Source organism: Equus asinus, chromosome 11 (assembly GCF_041296235.1).
Source record: "Equus asinus isolate D_3611 breed Donkey chromosome 11, EquAss-T2T_v2, whole genome shotgun sequence".
Taxonomy (NCBI): domain Eukaryota; kingdom Metazoa; phylum Chordata; class Mammalia; order Perissodactyla; family Equidae; genus Equus; species Equus asinus.
Window position 1 is genome coordinate 62,410,816 of NC_091800.1, and position 22,179 is coordinate 62,432,994.

A 22,179-nucleotide genomic window follows, 5' to 3' on the forward strand; every position below is an offset into this window, starting at 1 on the left:
ACTGCTGATGAGAGTGTAACTTGGTACAACCATATTGGAAAACATTTTTACATTACATTTTTACATCGGAAAATACTTTTCCATAATAGTTGTTCTTTTCCAAGTTTTTTGGTCCAAAATCTTTGGAATCTACCTGATACATGACAGTAGGAGTGAGAGGATTCTCAAGATGCAGTACCTTCTGTGTTACAGCTGGAAAAAATCCAGGACAAATCAAGAGGTTGGTCACCCTAAGTCACACTTCCCATCCAATTTATTAGAAAATCCAGTTTCTATCAACTTCAAAATATGTTCAGACCACCTTCTTTATACCATCTCTACCACTCCGAGCTTTTTCAGGCTCCCATCTTTTTGGAGGAAAGAAGTTAGGCTCTGAAGATGAACACTGATGTGAAGCCCAATTTCCTCCATTGCTATCATTACTACCAACGCTAGTTACGTGCCAAACACGGACTGAAAGATTCATAAGTAACATCTCATTCTAATAACCAAATGGAAAAGGCTATTATCTTTTCCAAAAAAACTGTGAAATCTGAGCCTCAGAGATGTAATTTGCCTAAGCTAGTAACTGTTGGAGTCCATCTCAGATTCTTCCACCATACTTGGAATTGCTGTCCTCCTTGGTGAAGTGGAAATAAAGAAAACAGAATCACAGAGGTTCCCAACAGCAGAAAACATTTGAAGTCTTACCTTTCCTACACTACTTTGATTGTATCTTTTTTTCTTGCCCACATGAAAGATTAACAATAGGGTGAGAATGTGGTATCAGAGGTGAACTTTAAATGTTTACAACCCACTCTCTTCATTCAAAGAATGTCAGTACTTTGGTTACAGGTGAATAAACAGAGCCCAGACATTGTTTGCAAAAATTTTGTCCATTAAATATTTGTTAGTGAATTAGAAAAAAAAAGAAATTGCTAAAAACAGATGGCTTTAATTTTCCTGCATCCAGTTGTAGTCTATTGTTTAATTCACCAAGCATTCTTCAAATCTCCTGTTTGTATAGTTCAAGTTTATACAATGTAATTACTTAAATCTGAGAGAATAGGTACTATTGACAAATAGAAATGGCAAGCAATAGGATATATTGGAGTATATTAGGAAGCCATTTGGTGTAAACCTAATTTGGCCTGACCTTGTTTTTCCAAAAGGGCCTGACGGAGGCCATTGAGCATGCATTGTATATCTGTTTTAGACATTCCCTGTGGCAAGAACAAAGGCCTTGAGATAAAGGTGCAACTTCCCTCCCCCTCCCAATGTTGGCATTTCCTTAAGGATTAAGCATCTTTCCTTAGGCTAGGAACTGATTGCTGTGCTCACCTGTGACCACCCAGCTCAAGACAACAGACTTGCTTCCTGCTGCGCCCACCAAGATAGCAGACCCACTAGCTGCTGTGTCCATCAAGCCCTGTGCCAACAGGGCAATCTGGCGACTGTTGTGGAAGGGACATTTCAATCATATGTAAAGCATCCTCTTTGGGAGTATATAATCATTCTGTATACCTCATTTCTTCTTCCTTCAGGAAGAAAGTCCCCAGGCCACGGTCCTCAGATTTTAGCTCAGAATAAACTCTCCTAAATTTTCATTTATAGATTGGTTATGGATTATTTTTGTCGACACTATTTCTACTGTCCTTCACTTAGAAAAAGAAGCAATGATATTTTTCAATAAATTTAAGAACATTTTATTTTAAATATTGTGAATAACAATCTATTTGATTTATAATGATTTATAAACTTTAGGTGTTAAATACATATGAAATAAAAATAGTATCATGCTATATTTGTGTAGTTTGAATTTGTACATGAAAGTTTTCTCCTAATACAATGATTATTTTTTCTCCTTGATTAGTAAAGATATGAGAGGTAATGAAGCCAGGGACCTGAGGGTTACTGTAGATATTCAATAAGAACATGCTTGTCTTTTGACCTTGTTCCCATCACAGACATAGAGGAATCTTGTCAATTTGCTCTTTTGTTGTTTAACTCGGGGTTTCGAGGATTTGCGAATTTGTTTTGCAGAAGAAAGAGAATGGCTTCTGGGAGGTTGCGATCACCAAATGGCAGGCACCAAGCAGCCTTTGCAGATAGCCCAGGGGCTTATCAGGAGTGACCCCTTTCTTTCTCTGAAGTTCCTCCTGTCAAGCCCCTTAGCTCTATAAGCCTGCCCTGTATTCTGCTCTTGTTGAGGTAGATTTGGATGAACTCTTTCTCCCACCATCTCATCTTGGCTAACTCAAATGGGGCCATTCTCTAGCTGTAAGCACCATGTCTCAGTGTTTGGCTTGCTGCATGCTGGTGACAAATAAAAATGGCACGCAATAGGATATATTGGAGTATATGAGGAAGCCATTTGGTATAAACCTAATTCAGCCTGACTTTGTTTTTCCAAAAGGGCCTGACTGTGGCCATTGAGCATGCATTGTATATCTGCTTAGACATTTTGAGATAAAGGTGCAACTTCCCTCTCCCTCCCAATGTTGGCATCTCCTTAAAGATTAAGCATCTTTCTTTAGGCTGGGAACTGATTGCAGCGCTCATCTGTGACCGCCCAGCTCAAGGCAACAGACCTGCCACCCTGTGGGGTTCACCGAGACAGCAGGCCTCTCTGCTGTTTCCATCAATCACTGTGCTGACAGAGCAGCCTCGTGACTATTGTAAAAGGGACATTTCAATCATATGTGAAACATACTCTTTGAGGGTATATAGCCACCCTGTATACCCCCACTTCTTTGGAGTGCTCTGCTCCTTTGTGGAAAGACTCTCCCAGGTTATAATCCTCAGATTTAAGCTCAGAATAAACTCACCCAAATTTTCATTTATAGATTGGTTATGGATTATTTTCATCGACATTGGGCACACAAACTTGAGATTAAGAGTTTTGGTATCAGTAACACTGTATTATAAATGCATTGTGTTATTTTAAAGAGGTCATATTATGGAATCTATCAATTGGCCAAGCATTAGTACAAGGAAAATCTTTCTAACCAGAAGGGAGGTTTTTTTCCTTCATAAGAAAATCAAGAATCATTTAATGCCTTATTCTAAACTTTTAAAACATGTTTTCTGGCAAGTATGATTCCTGTCTATTTTTTATTATAATTTTAGCTTTTTGTGTGAGATAATGTTCTTTAAAATCAGTGACCAGTAACGATTTGAGAGCTCCTATTATTGGGATCCACTTGCACTTAAAAAAATAGGCTTACTTATTTTGTCCAAGGCTCTCTGGGAAGACAACTGTCCTTGGTTGCACTGGCATGACACTTCAACAAACATTCAAACCCACAAGATGCCCCAAATGACTTTCTGGAAAATACGAAATAAAAACACTGATATTCAGTGATTACTTTCCTAAGACAAACACATTAATCATACCTTTCATGGGAATATGCTAGTTTAAATGCTGGGCACAAAACTGTTTATTTGGCATGCTTTCTTTTGCCTAAAATGCATTTTTTTTCTAGAATATAAAGGCAATGTAAGCTCAGTAGCATACACTCCATCTGTATATTCCTCGGGATATGACAAAAATAAGACAAGGGCAAAAATTAATTAGTGCTGGAAAGAAGAAAGGATGCCATCCTTAACAAGAAACAGCCAGCTAAGGATGCTAGATGTGGTGTATACTGAACTCGATATCTTGGAAAAAGACAAATGGGGCATCTTAAAATTCTGCCTCTCATTAAATTGCAGAGTGGGTGTGTGGAAAAGATCTTATCAAGGTCTCATTAGTATTGCCAAACTTGGAACGAGAGCAGATGGAGTACAGGCAAATAGCACAAAGAGATATTCTGCGTAATGAGATGGGTCCTTCCTTCCTAAGAGAGTGGTTACAACAAGCAGGAGGCAATTTTATCGGGATCCTTCATGAATAAGTTAGCAACAGTGACAACAACTAGTGAGGTTTATGAAAATACATTACAAATTTTAAAGAGGGAGCAACACTGAATTAGCAAAGGAAATACATTTATTTTAGATTAAACTACTAAAAGAAACCACAGTCAAGTTTCCCAAAATATTCCCAGAGGGAGAAACTCGGGCAAGTAATAAGGAAGAAAGGAAAACTTAATGACAGTAAAGATAATGTGAAGATGTGTTTTGAAATAAAAGAATTGAAAAGATTGTTCATTATTGAAAACTGATTTAGTAAAGAGGAGCTAAACATAAAGTGGTTTTCAAGTAAACATTTAACATAATGTTTAACTGTGAAACAACAGAGATCGCCCCATCAAAGTGAGCAATCAGACATATTTGCCCTTCCTTGACCTTTATTTTTCATATATTTTTTAAAAAGTCCTAGCCAATGCAATGCCATAAGAATAGACATGAAAGGAAAACTCTTTTTAAAACATAGGAATTGCTATTATAATTTACAAATAAAATTATTTTCTTCCTTGTACAGGGGGCAAGATTTTCTACCCCAAGATGTGTGTCTTTGGCATGAGGATTATTTTAGGCTGATTATTTTTAAGGAACAAAAGACTCAGGAAATTTTTCTTTTTTCTTCCCCCTTAACTGCCTAAAAGAATTTAGGGAGGGAGCCTATAGCAGGAAGAGAGCCACCACCAGAGACAGCTACAAAGAATAGGTGCTATGGGGTGGGGGGTGGTGCAGAGAAACTTAGCAAGTCCTGTTTGTTCACATTTCTTTCCATGTCCCTTTTTTTCTGCAAGGCATGGCAGATGTTTGTTTACCAAACTTTTGCTCTTCCCATCTCCCTGTGAATTGCTTTTCTCCTCCAGACTCCTAGCCCCTTCTTCTTAGCTCTGGACAGCATTTAAGCGTCAATTGCCTGACTGCCTATGGACCTCATATTCTTATGGAGCTCCAATATACATGAAATTAAATTGGATTTTCTCCTGTTAACCTGTCTCATGCCAATTTGATTATTAGGCAAGCCAGAAGAACCTAGAAGGGTAGAGGAAGATTTTGTCCTCCCTAATGCTTGAATAACAAAAAAATCTAAAATCTCATGGAAAGCAACAAGAGAAGTTTTGTAAGATGTATGATAACAAACACATATGTAAAGAGACATGTACACATGCACATATGTAGCTAATATTTACATAGTTGAAACGTATGTTTTCAATAAGTTAAATATCAATAAATATATAAAATACCTAATAATAGATTTATTTTAAAAATTTATAGGATCTGTAGGAACAAACAACAAATAGGTAGAAGAAGGGTCATGTATTAGAATACTAAAACTTAGTTTTTAGATTAAAAAGTTTCCCAAAATTAATTCTCAAGTGAAATGTAGTAATAATGAGAAAGTTAATTTTAATTAATTGTGAAAAGCAATAAACCTGATTGGATAAGTACTTGGAAAAACTTTTTAAATATTAATTTAGATTTTTCAACTTACCTAATTTTTCCCTATATCTGATATGTATTAATGAGTGCAATTAGAACATAAAATTGCCAAATGGCTAGAAGAAGATATTAATGATAATCTCTCTAACTGGAAAGCCTTTTGAGAAAACAAATGTGGAAATAGTTCATTACACTAAGTTTACATCCTTTGCTTGTTAATGAGTTTGAGCAATTCAACTAATTATTAATACTTTATTTTTCTTCTTTCATAAATTAACTTTTCTTGCCTTTTACTCATTTTTCTATTTAAAACTTTGTCTTTTCTAATTAATTCATAAGATCATTTTAAAAGCAAGCATATTAACTTTAATTTTTTACATATTCATTTTAAATGTTATATGTATGTTATATCTGTTTTCCTTTTTCTCTTACATTGCTTTCATAGATAGAGTCACTGCTCATCCTTATAGATTGCATTTACAATATAACAAAATGATATTTTTTATTGTCTTGTGCAAATCCTATTCTGTGGACCAGGTATAGAAGCACTGATCAGGAAACTCATTGCAAGAGGAGCCATAGCAGATGCGAGGTCCCTTCTTATCCCATCGTGACTTGGACAGTGTGCAGCATCCTAGCAGAACTGGAAGTCGCGCTCCTAACCAGGAGTCTGTGAGGGATTGGAAATGCATGATAAGGAAACAAGGACCTCTCTGATGGTGTGCTCAGAGTCTGAGATACAGCAGAATACACCAAGTGTCAAAGGTTCACTCAACCCAAAACATTTCAGCTCAGTGTTTGTGACAACGGGCAAGAGTAGAGGGCATCTGATATGATCAGGGGCTTGGCATAAGTGTTACCATAATAGCTGGATGATGTGACAACAAGCAGCAGGATTTGCTACATTAGTATTTGTGATTAGAGAGGCACCAACCTCTTCTTGCTTTTTTGAGGGGTTGGGTTGCAAACTTTGCAGTACTCTGTGTTTCACTGAGGTATAAATAGGCCATAACCAGTTTCCTTGGAGCTTTGCAGGGTCCTAACTTATTTTTCTGGGATGCTAGTCTGCATGGGATAAATTTAACACAAGTAAAGTTTGACATCTCAGTCCACTTCCAAGATCCCAAATGGGAGCCTCTAAGAATTACAGTCTGTCAACAATTCTTACCATTTGAAATTATAAAGTTTGTGAGACTTGTCACTGACAAGGTGGCAGAGAAAGGTTGAGTTTGCTCTGTAAGTTGTAAACATGGTTAGTCTGAACCATGTTTCACAAAATTTCTTTCCTTCTATGTTGTAGTTGGGGGGGGGCCATGATAAATATTCTTATATAATATTGAGAGGGCAGAAATGAAGCAGCATCCATATTGATTTTGATGCTCACAACATCATGGCAAGGTTATCAGGAGCTCGTTTACGTATATACCAGCTGCTCATCCATCACAGATTGAGGGTCATTCCTGGGGATGTCAATTTGCCTGTAAGTCAGGCCTATACCCTGTTTGGGCTGCGTGTGTTTCTGCCTCCACAGTAAGCTCTCAATATGTTCTGGAATAACATCTCACTCAAATGTTACCACCCTCTCCACCATCCCCAGCTCCAGGGTTACTTGCATACATCTGGAAGCAAAGAGAACTCAGCATGAGATGGCTGTATTCAACATTAGGCAAGTGACTCAAGTCAACCTGCCAGGGAATGGTGAATGTTAGGCCAATGCAATTTGTCTATGATTTGGTTATTCCTGGGTTGTATTGACTCTTTCCTTTGTGGAAGGTAAGGGCTATGAGATAGCAAACACATTTTTGTGTTGCTTGGAAAATGAAAAAATTTCCATCTTAAAAGTGAAGGATATCTGGATCTCCCAATAGGAAACAGTTGTTGTTTCAATGCTTACCCTGTGTGTAACTGCAGCTTCAGTTAGACAGCCAATGATTCAGACTCAATATGTGAGTAATAAGATTATTCTGGAATTCCAAGTGGTAGTAAGTCAGCAATAACTCAGGGGCTATCCTATCAGGCTGACTGCTTTACTCTCCTAATCTCGTAGGAAAGGGACATAATATTTAGGGTCCTCCTCATCTATTGACTCAATATTCTGTACCTTTCCCCAGTGTCCCATCTATCTCATGTTGTGTGCAATCCTTCAATGATTGCAAAGTGGGCTCACATTTGTGTCTGCGTGTGTATGTTTGTGCACATGTGTAATTCAATCAGGACTTTTAATTCTGCATTCCACTAAGTGAAACTGCACCTTCTAGGCAACTTACTCCAAGGTCATTAAGAACAATGATGAAATTCTATTCAAGGTGATGAAGGGGAGCAGAATTTGCCATCATGATATATGCCTCTTTGGCAAATTCTGATCCCCCACATCCCTGCCTTTGAAATTCTAAGAAATTTCACAGTCTAGAAACTGAGCTGGTGGACCACTTCACCTCAGTGAACCAGTTTCTTAGTCTAGATGACAAGTCAGTCTAGTTAAATTCATTTTAGAAAGCAGTGATGAAGGTAGACTTTCAAAGTTAGGCTTATATTGTGTAAGTAAGCAATTAGGTATTAAAAAATAAGAAGCATTGCTATGGAAACAAAAAGAAAAATAAGTTTAATGGTTGGAGCAAATTAAAACCCAGTTTCTGAGTTCAGGGGGCGAACAGTCAAGAAGAATTCTATAAGTCAGGGTCAAAGCATCTTTTGCAGTTTGGAATTTCTTTAATGATGTCGTTGGGTATTCAGGTATCTTTTGACTAGCTTACACAGTGACAGACATGCTATCATTGTCAGTGTCACAATCCAATGTACACATCAGGATAGATACAGAGAGGGCTGATGGCCACTCTGAGTTTATTGTAACCAGCGTTTCAATATATACATAGCTTACAGCTATTAAACATACACAGGTGTTCTGGATGAAGTAATTAGCGAATGCCAAGAATTCTTAGTGATTTCTCAAGGAGCCCTCTCTTGGCCTCTGTTTTGATATTATCATGTTATTGCTGTGCTCGTATATTTTATCTCGGAGCATGCAAGTCCTCCTAGGCAACGGCCCCTCCTGCTCCTGATATCGTGTCTCCATCTGTGCCCCCGGGCGACTGATGCCTGTCTTAGGTTGCCTCCCCCTGGAGGTCTTACCCGTCGTTGGCTAACCGGCCTTCTCACCTCAGGGTCACAGTTTGTTGGCAAGCTTTTTCCAGTGATTATTAACCCTTCCTGCGTCAGGGGTGGCTACAATCATGGTGATCTTTCTTAAGTTTATGTCAACTTGTCCAGCTTTAGTTTGCAAGGCTTCAGTAAAAATAACACTTTTAGTTCTCAGTGATTCCAAATGAAAAGGATGGAAGAAGTCGAAAATATTAGTTTGGAGAATTGTAGCCAGATATTTCAGGAGACTAGAAGAATTCAGGGTCCAGTCCAGTTCACAGGTAGAAAACAATACCTCAATGACAATTAATAGAACTAGAATCTTGTATTCACAAGTGTTTATTATCATTTCCACTGAAACATAGTTTTTATCTTAAAATCACCCTCATTTTTACCAAAGATAGTCAAATTAAGACTAACTCTTTTGGCTTGTAAAATAAGTCTAGTTTCAATAAAATTGGCCAAATTATTTACATAAAAACAGCAAGAATAGCAATTGATCACATAGGCTCTTTTAAATCTGCTTTGCTGGAACTTTTTTGTAAGGAATCTCAGATTGAACTTTAAAGGCCTCTCAAGTCCAGGAAAACCAAACCAAGGACTTGTCATCACATTCTTCCGGTAATACCCTTAAATTTGGGTGAATTCCTCTCTTCTAGGGGGTCCTCAAATTACTTTTTAATATTTTAATAATTTATATGAGGCCAGCCTGGTGACCCAGTGGTGACCCATCACATTCTGCTTCAGCAGCCTACAGTTCACTGGTTCAGATCCCAGGTGTGGACTTACGTACCACTTGGCAAGCCATGCTGTGGTAGGCATCCAACATATAAAGTGGAGGAAGATGGACATGGATGTTAGCTAAGGGCCAGTCTATCTCAGCCAAAAGAAAGTGGAGGATTGGCGGTAGATGTTTGCTCAGGGCTAATCTTCCTGAAAAAGAAATACTTTATAAATACTTTTTATAATTTCTAGAAACAGGCTACTTCATAGTACAATCTTTCAATAAAATACAAGACATGTTTAATAACAGACCCAACCATCTTTTAGTTTCTCAGTAATAAGAAGCCAAAAGTAGATAAAACCTACATTTAGTAATTAATATCTAATTTTTTTCTTATTGAGAAATGACCCAGATATTCAATGAATTTTCCACCATTTAATTTAATTGAGCAAAATTTCAAAGTTTCAAGTTACTAAAAAGGTTTTTGAAGTTATTTTAAATACACACCCATAAAATATAATTATTGCTAAAAGTTTATGTATAAACTCTTGTCTCACTTACACCTAAATAATTTGCTCCTAAAAATTATGTTTAGGTTACCTGTGAAAACTTTTTAAGAGATTAGACAAAATTAGCTATCATTTTAAGTTATTACTTTTCCTGACAAATTTTGTAGCAGAGATAACATGAGCTTATTCGACTAGTAAAGGCTGCACGTCTACAACATATTCAATGCTGATAACTTTAAGGGTGTGCCTATTTCAATCAAACCAACAAACTTAAACAAGCTTTCATTTATCAAAAAGTAATTTAAATCATGCTATCTTGGAAAACATTTGGGTTGGTTACTATCACATGTAGAAATAATTTATGTAAGTCCTTACTTTAAGCCAATTAAATAGAGCTCTTTTAGAAATTATACCATTCAGAGGTAGAGATGTATCACATATTTATAATACACATACATAGACACACACAGAAACACACAGGTAGACACAGAGAGAGACCTTATAGCTTCAGTTAAATTTTTGCTATGAATCAGGTGCAATACAAAACTCACTTGTTCATAAAATAGTGGATCCAAATTCTGTTTTTAAGTTTATCTGCTTGAATGGTGAAGGCATTTTTTTTTTCCCCTTTGATGTGAAATATTTGCATTTCAAAGAATGGCTCTCAGGTCCTAAAGAAGATGGGAGTAGAAAATATACATCACCATGGCACAGAGAAACCATTTAAGTTTTCTTCAAGATGCAATTTCTGGGGCATATTTGCCTTAATAGTTTCTAGTGTCCCAATATCTACTAGCATTTTGAGATCAGAGAGGGTTTGGGATTGGCAAAAGGACAAGTAAACTTTCAGCTGCTTTTTAGAGCCATGCCTTTGGCCTTGTAGAGATCTGCAAGACAAAGATGATTGTTTCCACTTCCCCAAAGAACTGCATTACAGTCTGAATGATAGTTCAGCAACACTTTTCTAACATATTTAATATTAATAATCATCTTAAGATTTCCATCCTCCTGGGATGAGTCTTGTGACTTTTCCCTTTCTGATCCCTCTTTGTTTCTCCTTTTAATATTTGTCTTATTTACCTAATTTTGTAAAAATCCTTTTACAAATTTTCACCTTGTGGAGAAGAGTCCCTTGACCTTCCCTGGGCTTCTTTTTACTCTTTTGTTAATTATCTTAACACTTTCATTAGCATCTGTAAGACCATTATAGGAAGCTGAGAGCCTAAATTTAGTTAAGTTTTTAAGGCTAGTCATTATTCCTTTGTATTTTTTTTTTAATTTGGTCATTTTATAGGTACCAATAAAAACAAGTATAATGAGAGCTCTCTAAAAATTTTCCCAATTTAGAAGTTTTTCCAACTTAAATGATCCACTATCTGACTGTTGAAGAGTAGGAACTTAATAACAACTCAAACCTTTCATGCCTTAACCATGGATGAAGAGCTGTCCCCAAAACAGAGTGCAAAAGAAAGAGCTCTCACAAGATCCGGAAAAATGACTCCTAAAAATAGTCTAAGAAAGCAAAGGCCTTCTTTGCACAGGTAGTAAGGATGGTGTAGCACCAGCATTAACATGCAATGAAGGTTGACATGGCAAAGGCCTCTTACGAAAGCAACTAGGACCCCTTATGACAAACTTTCCTAAGAGCTGATATAGCCAGACAAAGAGAGTACATCTTGGAAACCAAGTCTATGAGACAGGCCACCAAGATGCGTGCTGATATGTGCATTCTCTGGATGGCAGAGACAAGAAGGTCCCAAAGCCAAGCTATCAAGACGTAGAATAAGACAAAAGAAAGGACCTCAACTTACATGTACATTAAAAGTGTTAGCTAAGTCTTGAGTGTCTTGGAGCCAAACTAATACTCAGTAGGGTTGTGCTGCTGCTGTAGAGTTGGGGATTGCATATATTTTACATACTACCTCTTTGCTCAGAAGTTTTCTTGAGGTGGATGGACCTCTGTCATTTTCCTTGTTCCATGACTAATTTATCCTATCTCAGGAGTTTTTTTTTTTTTTTTAAGATTTTATTTATTTTTTTCCATTTTTTCTCCCTAAAGCCCCCTGGTGCATAGTTGTATATTCTTCGTTGTGGGTCCTTCTAGTTGTGGCATGTGGGATGCTGCCTCAGCGTGGTTTGATGAGCAGTGCCATGTCCATGTCCAGGATTCGAATCAATGAAACACTGGGCTGCCTGGAGCAGACTGAGCAAACTTAACCACTCGGCCACAGAGCCAGCCCCTCTCAGGAGTTTTTTTGAGGTGGTGAGTGCCATAATGGCTCTTAACTACTTGACCCATGCCTACCAAATTTGTGGCCTTTTTGGCTTCCAAGTTGCTCCCTAGCAACAGCTTTCACCACATGTGCATATTAATCCACAAGAAAGTTTACTGTGAAACCAGCCCAGACAACAGGCTTATTGATATGCCTGTGTCTTACCCCATGTTTTTTCTTTTTATCACAAATGATATAAAGACAGAGAAAAGGAAAAATAGTGACCATCTCTGGGAAGAGAAGGATCAATAAACTAATGAGTACTCAAATCCACTTTCCCAGAGTTACTGAGTCCAAGAAGCCAACTTGATCAATATTTTCTCCTGCTAACGCAAATGTAGAAAAGGAAAAAAACTCACCACTCTCACTTCCACTGGATCCTGCAGACAGAGATTCAGGAGACTGATGTAAGAACTCTTACCTCCTGTCAGATATTGTCAGAGGTCCAGGATCTCTCAGCTGCAGTAGTCCAGGAGCAGAAAGCATCCAGCCAGTTAAGTTTTATCCCATCCTCATTGCCAAACTGTAGCAGAAGAAAAACTATTCTCCTACCCTCTAGGTCCTTTTGGATAGCCTGAGAATTACATTGACATGAGACAGAATAACAGGAAAAAATCAAACAAAGTTTAATAGCATGTATACATGGGTGAAACCTAGGAAAACTAATTCACTAAAATGGCTGAAGCCACCACCTTCCATCTTCAGCTAAAGACAAAAGAAGATTGTTGGGGGTAGTAGTTTGGGACTTCAAAGGGAAGGAAGGCAATTTACATGGAGATGGAAAAGCAAATGTTTGATAAACAAATGTTTGCAGGGCCATCTGCAGACAATGAGTCCTGAGAGAGAACTTTGATAAAAATGGCTTGCTAGTGCCTTTGTGTCTATACACCTAGTTTATATTCTACTGTAGTTATCTTATAGTATTAACTCCTTCCTGGAACACGTCTTCTTTTTTGTTGTTGTGGTGGTGGTAACATTAGTTTATAACATTATGTAAATTTCAGGAGTACATCATTATATTTCAATTTCTGTGTAGATTGCATCATGTTCACCACCCAAAGACTAATTACAATCCATCACCATAAACATGTGTCTAACAATCTCTTTCACCTTCTACCCTCCCGTCTTCCCCTCTGGTAACTGACAATCAAATCTCTGTCTCTATGTGTTTGTTTTTTGGTGTTTTTATCTTCTATTTATGAGTGGTACTTTTCTCCCTCTGACTTATTTCACTTAGCATAAAACCCTCAAGGACCATCCATGTTGTTACAAATGGCCAGAATTCATCCTCCTTTATAGCTGAGTAGTATTCCATTGTGTATATATACTGCATCTTCTTTATACATTCATCTCTTGATGGGCACCTAGGTTGCTTCCAAGTCTTGGCTATTGTGAAAAATGTTGTAATGAACATAGGGGTACGTGTATCTTTATGCATTTGTCTTTTCATGTTCTTTGGATAAATACCCAGCAATGGAGTACCTGGATTGTATGGTAGTTCTTTTCTTAATTTTTTGAGGACTCTCTGTACTGTTTTCCATAGAGGTTCTACCAGTTTGCACTCCCACCAGCAATGTATGAGAGTTCCCTTTCTTCCACATCTTCTCCAATGGTTATGACTTCCTGTCTTGTTAATTGTAGCCATTCTGACTATCATGACGTGATATCTCATTGTAGTTTTGATTTGCATTTCCCAGATAATTAGTAATGTTGAACATCTTTTCACATGAAGGCCTTCTATCTTAAATTTTTTGGGGCAGTTAGGAGGACGGTCCAAGTTTCTTTCAGAGTCTTTTTTCCTTAAAAATAATGAAGCCAAAGAGACACACTTTGGGGTTTCAAATTCTGATCCCCCACAAGGTATGCATGTTATTAAACTTCTGTTTGTTTTTCTCTTCTTTATCTGTCTTTTATTACAGACTGGTCTCAGTCAAGAAAGTAGAAGAGTAGAGGGAAAGTTATTTTTCCTCCCGTAAGTTATCTTAATTCTTCCATCTTCCATTCCTAGGAGTTTTGCTGGTATAATACTCAGAGTCAGTGACCAGCAATCTTGAGGGTTGGCCATGTTGCCCCAAGTGGACTTTCCCACTTCCAAGTCGAGTCATTGATCTATAATCTCTTGATTTACATCTTAAAAAATTATCTTATCTATCCCACTGCATCAGTTGCCATGTTATCAAGAACAGATGGCCAGCTAACACACGTACTAGATTAGGATAAGCAACACCACCCACCCATCATGAAAATTTACAAATAGAAAAAAAGTAGGAGGTATGTGGGTACCTTACTTCTCCATCACACTCTGATCAGCACTAGGGTGTAACATATAAGCCGAACCTTGGACTCCATGACCCTGGCCTCTAGGCTATGGGAGTTTTAAACTGCATGATAAATAGTGGCCCCTCTCCTAGAGTAATCAGGGATAGAGGTAGAAGAGTAGCATGAAGTGACAGAAACTTTGTTGAAGCTGTATGCTGCCAGCTCATTATATTCGACTTGGAATTTAGGTAGGGGGATAGAAGGAACAAGGTAGGGTGGACCAGCCCCTTCCTTGGCCCTGGCATGAATCTGTTTTGTGGTCAAAGCAGGATTCATTTTTCCTTCAATTTTTCCTTAAAAACTATTAAAAATATCACAAAATATCTACTAAAGAACTGGAATGACATTATCCCCTACATCTCCCCAGAGCTGTGTGAATATTTAAATATATGAATTTCATGTTTAACACTAAAATCTGTTAATTGTTTTTGCTCAAATTAGTTTAAAATTATTATTCTGATTGATATACCAGTCCTTTCTGGTTTCACCTCTTCAAAGGCATTTCAATATGTCCAAGATATGGTGTGACTCCCATCATCCACAATAAAAATATAGATAAAAAAGTTATGCACACTTTATAAATAAAGGAAAGTAAACGAAAGGCAAAGAGTTTCCTAGCTGATCTTTTAGGGTTTTATTTCAATATTTACAGAAAAGCCTTGCCATTAAAATGCAATAATGTAATAATCTCATTGATACAAATTGTCTGTTTTCTCCTTCTATGCTTCCTTTTCCTCCTTCTCTCCTTTCTTTATCGTCATTCTCATTGTCTATGTTTTGAGACTTCACTACCACTTTATATCTTTTGCTCCTCAAACTCCAACTAAATTAAGATTATTTAAATTTTAAATATTTATTATTAAATTGAGTGAATTTTATTACTCACTCATTAATTATTGTTATTATTTTATTAAATTAAGAGTGATGATTGAGTGAATTTTTGTCCATTAAATATGAGAAAGTATATAAAAATGGAAAAGAAAATAAAAGTTTTCCTTTTATCAGGAATCTTAGAGACTACATTTGAGATACTGTGTCAATCCAATTGTGTCAACTTGTTGATAGGTTCAATTCCCTTTTAGAGACTGTAAGGTAGGAAAAAGAATTTTCCTTCTACCCTTCTAGGTGCTTTCCTGAGACCCCCGCCCCCATAATAAAAGACAGAGTAACAGGAGAAAAACAAAGGGGAGTATATATGAGAGATACAAAGGAAAATTAACTCCCTGAAATGGCCCTAGCCATCAGCTTAAATACCATCTCCAGCAGAAGACAAAAGATGTGGGTAGGGGAGAGCCAGGTTTTCAGGCAAAGCACAGTAAACAAGAATAAAGTTGTCACGCAGATTTAAGTCTCTGCCTTCTCCATTGATAAGAGTTTCTAGAGATTTAGTCACCCTCCTCTTCCTGGTACAAAGAGAAAGATATCCTCACAAATAGAGATTTCCCTTATAAATGTAAATGTCTCTTACAAAAAGGTAACTTCTGCTTGGTTTTCAGAGTTTCTCCTACACCTACAGTTTCTTAAAAATAATAACCAGCTCAAGATAATCCTTATGCCAAGGAGATGTATTTTGAGACGGCAAATTCTGCTCTCCTTCAGCATAATGTTCTATAATCAACATAAATAGATACATGACTTAAGTATATATCATCAAATAGGAAATGTTTTAAATTAATCAGTAATATAATTACATTTATGTTCTGTAGAGTTTTACCATGCATTGACCATTTCATATTTAACATCTCTATTTTGAATCAATAACAGAGTGAATATATATGACCCTAGATTAGAGAAACATCACTGAAAGTTTATTTCTTGTTTTCTGATTAAAATAAGGCTATCAATAATGTTAATTAGATTCATTTACAACTCACAGGGAAAGCATCAAAAAACTCACAATAGACCAATCTGCATGTTTACCTTGATTTTGACAAAAATTATATGTAATAAAAATCTATTACTTTTGGGAAAAGAGTTAGAATTATACGAAAGACAGTAAAAGACATTTTAGTCATTCAAATAACTAAATTCCTAGGGAAGTAAAATGAGATTAGTTTGTTTTGTTTTAATGAAAGAAAGTTTTGGTTTTCTATTGAAATTATTATTACACATTGGACTTCCTACCAGACAATTATTTTGTAACTCTAACACGCACATTTTGTATGTAAATACATTTGAAGTTTTAATAGTGTATAGATCCTAAAACTATACATGAGTGAAATACTGTTTCCTTTGTGGCTATATATTTTCCTCAATATGACTAACTTTATGAGTTTTATGAGACAGAGCCTTGCATGCTGTGTTACCAAATGAGAGTAGAGGAAATATAGATGGTAATAGTTTCAAAACTAATGAATACCTTTCTTCTTTAAAAAAAAGTTTCGCTTTCCTACTTTCAGAAGAAACAGTTAACATTAATACCAACTTATAAAGGTACAGACATATTTTGTTTGGCAATTTTTGAATCCTTTTTCTAGGGCCTAACACCTTGAATTATGTTTCATGGACCACCAATATGGACAGCACCTGAGCGCAAATGAGAGCTACAGAACCCCACTCCAGACTAACTGAATCAGTGTCTACTAGTGATACACATGTATGTTAAAGTTTCAGAAGCATCTTTCTAGAGAGCTCCAACACACTTAAGCCTCTATTTCTTATGCCATCACTTTTGGTCAGGATCTTAATCCTACCATATTCTGAGATGAGGAGATACTTGACACAAACTCTATCAGGTTTACTATTTTGTTTGTTTCTTGGTCAAGCTCAAAAATAATTCCACATGAGTGGTCTTCTATAACTAATCCATAGGTTAGCTGAAAACGTTGAAAAACCTACAAATGGAAAGGTTTACATTACTATGCTCCTGGGCTGCAGAACAGAGCCTGACTATAAACCAGAGCAGAATGGAGTGCTTCTGGGAGTTTTACTTGCATGAGTCATTAAAGTTCCTTTTTAGGTTTAAGCCAGTTTTATTCTTACTTTCTGGGAATTAAAACTACATTGAGAATATAATTTATCACTTGAATTCATGAGTTTTTGAGAGTGAAAGGGTTATAGCATAGACTATCTTAGACACCTCGGACAATAGATATAAACCGGGACTGTCCTGGACAAACTGGGACATATGATCTTTCTTCATTTAATTGAAAGTCTTAACTAATACATCATTATAATTTAAACTAAGAAATATCTTTCATACTAATCAATTTCAATTATAATCAGGCTGTGTGTATTTTTGGTTGTCATTTTGGAGGTGACAACTTATCGTCTTTCCAACATTTATTTAATGAAAGCATTCATACAACTATTGTATATGAGACAGAAATATTTATTTTGAGAATTGAGAATGATAAATTTCAGAAAATAAAATCATTTCCATATAATATAAAATTCATATTATGTATGATATATATACAGTCATGTGTAGCATAACATTGTTTCAATCAATGATGGGTTGCATATACAATGGTGGTCCCATGAGATTAGTACTATATAGCCTAGGTGTGTAGTAGGCTATACCATCTAGGTTTGTGTAAATGCACTCTATGATGTTTGCTCAACAGCAAAATTAGCTACCAACAAAATCACCAAATGGCACATTTCTCAGAACACATTCCCACTGTTAAGCAACAAATGGCTACATACACTTAATGCATATGATAGTCTACTACTCAAAATGGGGAAAAATATTTGGAAGTATTTCTACAAATCCCTTTAAGATGTCTAAAGTGACATAAAAAATAATTTAAGTTAAAATTAAATAAAAAAGAGGCTTTTAAATAAAGAAGAGAAATATAATAACATACTCACTACAGGATTTAAAGTGGGCTTATTACTGACTTTTAAAAAATATATTACCTTGTTCTTTCTTTTTTTTCAGGATCTTAGAGAATGAGACCTTTCCATTGAAGTTGAATATTTCCCATTAGGTAATGCCAAACAAAGCCCCTTTTTTGCTTTCTAATTTCAATGTATTCTTTGCCTGTGATAGTTCTTTTAAATAATCCTATATTAAGACCATATCTTCAAAAGTATTCTCTGAAAACCGTGATTTTCAACCTTGGCTGCACATTATAATCACTTGTGGAGTTTTCCTAAAATATCAACACAGGGCCCCATTCCCCTGACTAAGTTAATTGGCTTTGGTGTACTCCTGTCACGTGAACACTCCACATGAGAATCTAACGTGCAGTCAGAGTTATGAACCAATCTGTTAAAATATAAAATGCAAAATTTATATTAAAATGGACATACCCAAAAGCCCTAGCTCTTATCTCTTCTAATCTCCCTCAAAATACCCATGAAAAACAGGTATAACGTTATAATAACAGCAATAATTAAGAAAGCTATAAAAATGAGTAATTCACAGAGTCTGGAAGTAATTTTCACTAACTGTAAGTCAGTGGAGCTGGAATAGAAGTTTATGCTTGATCTAACAACATGTTTCTTCTGATTAAAAAATGAATAAGATTTTGTCCCTCTCTTTTTGGTTCCAGTTTAACAAAATGAAGTTTCACGAAGGTTCAAGCAAGAACTTTGAGTATGTAAATCCAACTAGGTATAAGAAAATTGACAGTGGTTCCACCAGTGGGAAACTAAAAGTGAATATAGAGCCTAGAGATATTAAATTGAAAGAACATTAAATGAATAAAACACTATGTCTACAGGTTTGGTAGGGGGCTGCCTGACTTAGCTACAGACAGACCAAGGAGGAGAAATGTTGACGACTAACTCTCTTGAAGGGATTTTATAAACTTTGATTTGACCAAAATATTGTTTACACATACTCTTCTAGAACTCCCAGAAACCCATAGGGGATGATGAATTAGAAGGCCAGCCTGATTGAGGCTCCTGATATGATCGAATGCCAATCCTCATATAAAAATGCCCAAATCAGGAACATCTGTGATAACAACGCGTTGTGAAGATTATAATTTTTCTTGTACTCTTAGATTAGAAGTTCCGAATGTTGGTTGATTGGATCCAAAAAGAAGTTGACTTCATTCTGGAGCCACCAACCTCAGAAGACATGAGAAATAAGGTCAACTGTACTCAAATCAACCTGGTCCTCACTTAAGGACTATGACAATAGGGAAATTAATGAATAAATGAGGACAAAGGTAATGGACACATTTTGTACACTGATGAACACCGGGTGGGGCTTCATCAGTTTCTCTGCACTTGAGTATGAGTAAAATAAATTCAAAATGATAATCAAAGCCTATGGGGAGAAAAATACTATAGAAATGGTGATAGGATCCTACCCTTTTAACACATATTCCCTCTAAGAGGTAACTACATCATCCCTACACAAAAAAATTACATATCCATAATAATATGAATAAAAAGTTACCTCTAAAGAATGTTTCTATATCCATATTCTGGTAGAACATGACTCTTTAAATATGCAGATTTAATATAACTAATTAGTTATACTAAGTAACCCAATATGACTGGAGTCCCTATAAAAGGAAAATTTTGTATGTGAATAAATTCATTTTTCAGATGTAGAAGCAATGTATGAAAATGTTCATGATGAAATCTCAGGTATATTTCTTAAAAATTTTATACAGTATTGCTCAAATTTTTATAAATAACAGATAAATAAACAGAAGCATTTACAAATACTAGATTATGCATCTTTTATCATTTTTTTTGTTTGTTTTCCTTACATTCTAAATTCACATCTGAAAATTTCCAACTTTTTGAAAAAAATCATCAGTTGAGAACTATAGAAATATAGTCCTGTTAATTAATCTTAAAGTTATCCAGTAAATTAGATTTTCATTTTTTTCTTTAACACTTGAGATAATTGCAAAACGTGTAAAAAGATACAGTGGATATTCAGACTCATAATGAACATTAAAAAACAACTGAAAGTATTAGAAAATGCTGAAGCAATTTTAGTAGGCAAGAAATATCTAAAATCCTATGGAGAGAAGGATTCTGAGGACTCAAGCAGTCACTGGGAAAGTGAAGATCGACCGTTAAAGCTGGGGCTGGGAGCAAACTGGTATGCATAGAGGGTAATAGATGTAAAATCAGTTATTCTAGAGTTCTAATGAAAGAGGGTGAACAGAGATGGCAAATCGGAGCAAGCAGGTTGAAAGGGATGGCTAGAGTAGAAGCTTGACTTGATTTCCCGAGATCAAAATACTAGAATCAGAGACTGTATTTTAAATGATCAATCATATTTTGCTCTGCTAAAACAGATTTGGGGGAAAAAAAGAATAAAGAAAAATTCCGTTGTGCCTCAAGCATTTTAAAATTGATACAAAAACTATTTTATAGTAAGTATATATAATTACGGTTAAGTATATACGGTTACAAATAATGCGTGTTCTGTGAAAATATATGTAAATATTGACATCTTAAACTGTCACTTCATTTTTTAAATGAAATTAATGGAATCGAAACACTATAATTCTTGCCTGCACACTATCATCCATAAAAAAAAAAAAATTCATGAGTGAGCTGGGTTTTTTTAAGATTTTATTTTTTTTCCTTTTTCTCTCCAAAGCCCCCTGGTACATAGTTGTATATCCTTAGTTGTGGGTCCTTCTAGTTGTGGCGAGTGAGCTGTTTTTAACAAAAGAAATTCACATTTTTCTTTTTGTTCCTTGAATTTAATTTATTCCACTTCCCTCACAGAACTTTAGTCTTTATTGTAAAATAATACTCTGTTATTCTTGAAAGTCTTTATTAAACACTCTATTACTCTTATCTCACAAAGAAAACGTACATGTAAATTTAAGTTGAAACTTTGAAAAGTGCTTGTGACCAGTCTGTAAGTGCCCATTTGGGCCCCACTCCTGTTTTACTTATCATTACAATTATTAATAGTGTACAGTTGACAAAAATATATGGTACATGTTTTAATTAATTATAATAAAGCATAAAAAAATTTATTGGGAATGCATCTCATTGAGTTGGATAGGGCTGGTATTTTTTCAGTTAGATGGTATTTTCATAGATAAACACTACAGTTTTCAATATTTGTTCTATTTCTATTTTTCATTTTATAGTTGTAGCCTCTTAGAAAACTTTTTCACTTAAAGAGAAATGTGAATCATTTTAGCAATGTCATTGGATTTTTTAATTACTTTCAAATTATATGCCAGAATCACAGGATGGTTAGTCTTTGTTAATTAATTAATTAAAGTAAATAAGTAGAAAACAATGGCCATCCAAAAGGAAACATTCCCCAGTTTTTATTCAACCACATTCTTAACACCAGTACTAAAACATAGCACCATAGTGAGATGGGGGGAGGTTGAGAAATACAGACAGTCCCTAACTTCCATGGTTGGACTTTCGATTTTTCCACTTTGCAATGGTGCAAAATTGATATGCATTCAGTAGAAACCATACTTTTAATTTTGAATTTTGAGCTTTTCCTGGGCTAGCCAAATGCAGTACCTACTCTCTTGTGATGCTGGGCGGTGACAGCCAGCCACAGCTCTCACATCATCACAACGGTATCAACTGATGCACTTACAACCATTCTGTACCTATACAACCATTCTGTTTTTCGCTTTCCGTACAGTATTCAATAAATTGCATGAGATATTCAACACTTTGCTATAAAATAGGCTGTGTGTTAGATGATTTTACCCAACCGTAAGCTAATGTAAGTGTTCTGTGCACATTTAAGGTAGGCTAAGCTAAGCTATGATGTTCGGTAGCTAGGGTGTGTTAAATGCCTTTTTGACTAACTATATTTTCAACTTGCAATGGGTTTATTGGGGTGTAACCCCATCATAAGTCAAGGAAGATCTGTATGCGTCTCTTTTATATGGTAAGAAAAGATTTTGAAAAAGGAGATGAAAAAGGAGAAGCAGACTACAGAAATATTTCAGACAGATCATTATTAAAAAAGAGAACACCTAGAATTTAG

General features: G+C 35.8%; 1 long non-coding RNA gene across 1 annotated transcript in view; it reads right to left on the reverse strand.

Annotated features, from left to right (window-relative positions):
• The window catches only part of LOC139046574 (uncharacterized), a 35,308-nt gene extending 22,657 nt beyond the window's left edge, over positions 1-12,651 (reverse strand). Inside the window, exons 1-2 of the long non-coding RNA XR_011506725.1 lie at positions 12,382-12,651; positions 10,239-10,358 (exon numbers count right to left, since the gene is read on the reverse strand). This is a non-coding gene — a long non-coding RNA (uncharacterized lncRNA). The remainder of the gene's footprint in view (positions 1-10,238; positions 10,359-12,381) is intronic.
• Positions 12,652-22,179: the final 9,528 nt, after the last annotated feature.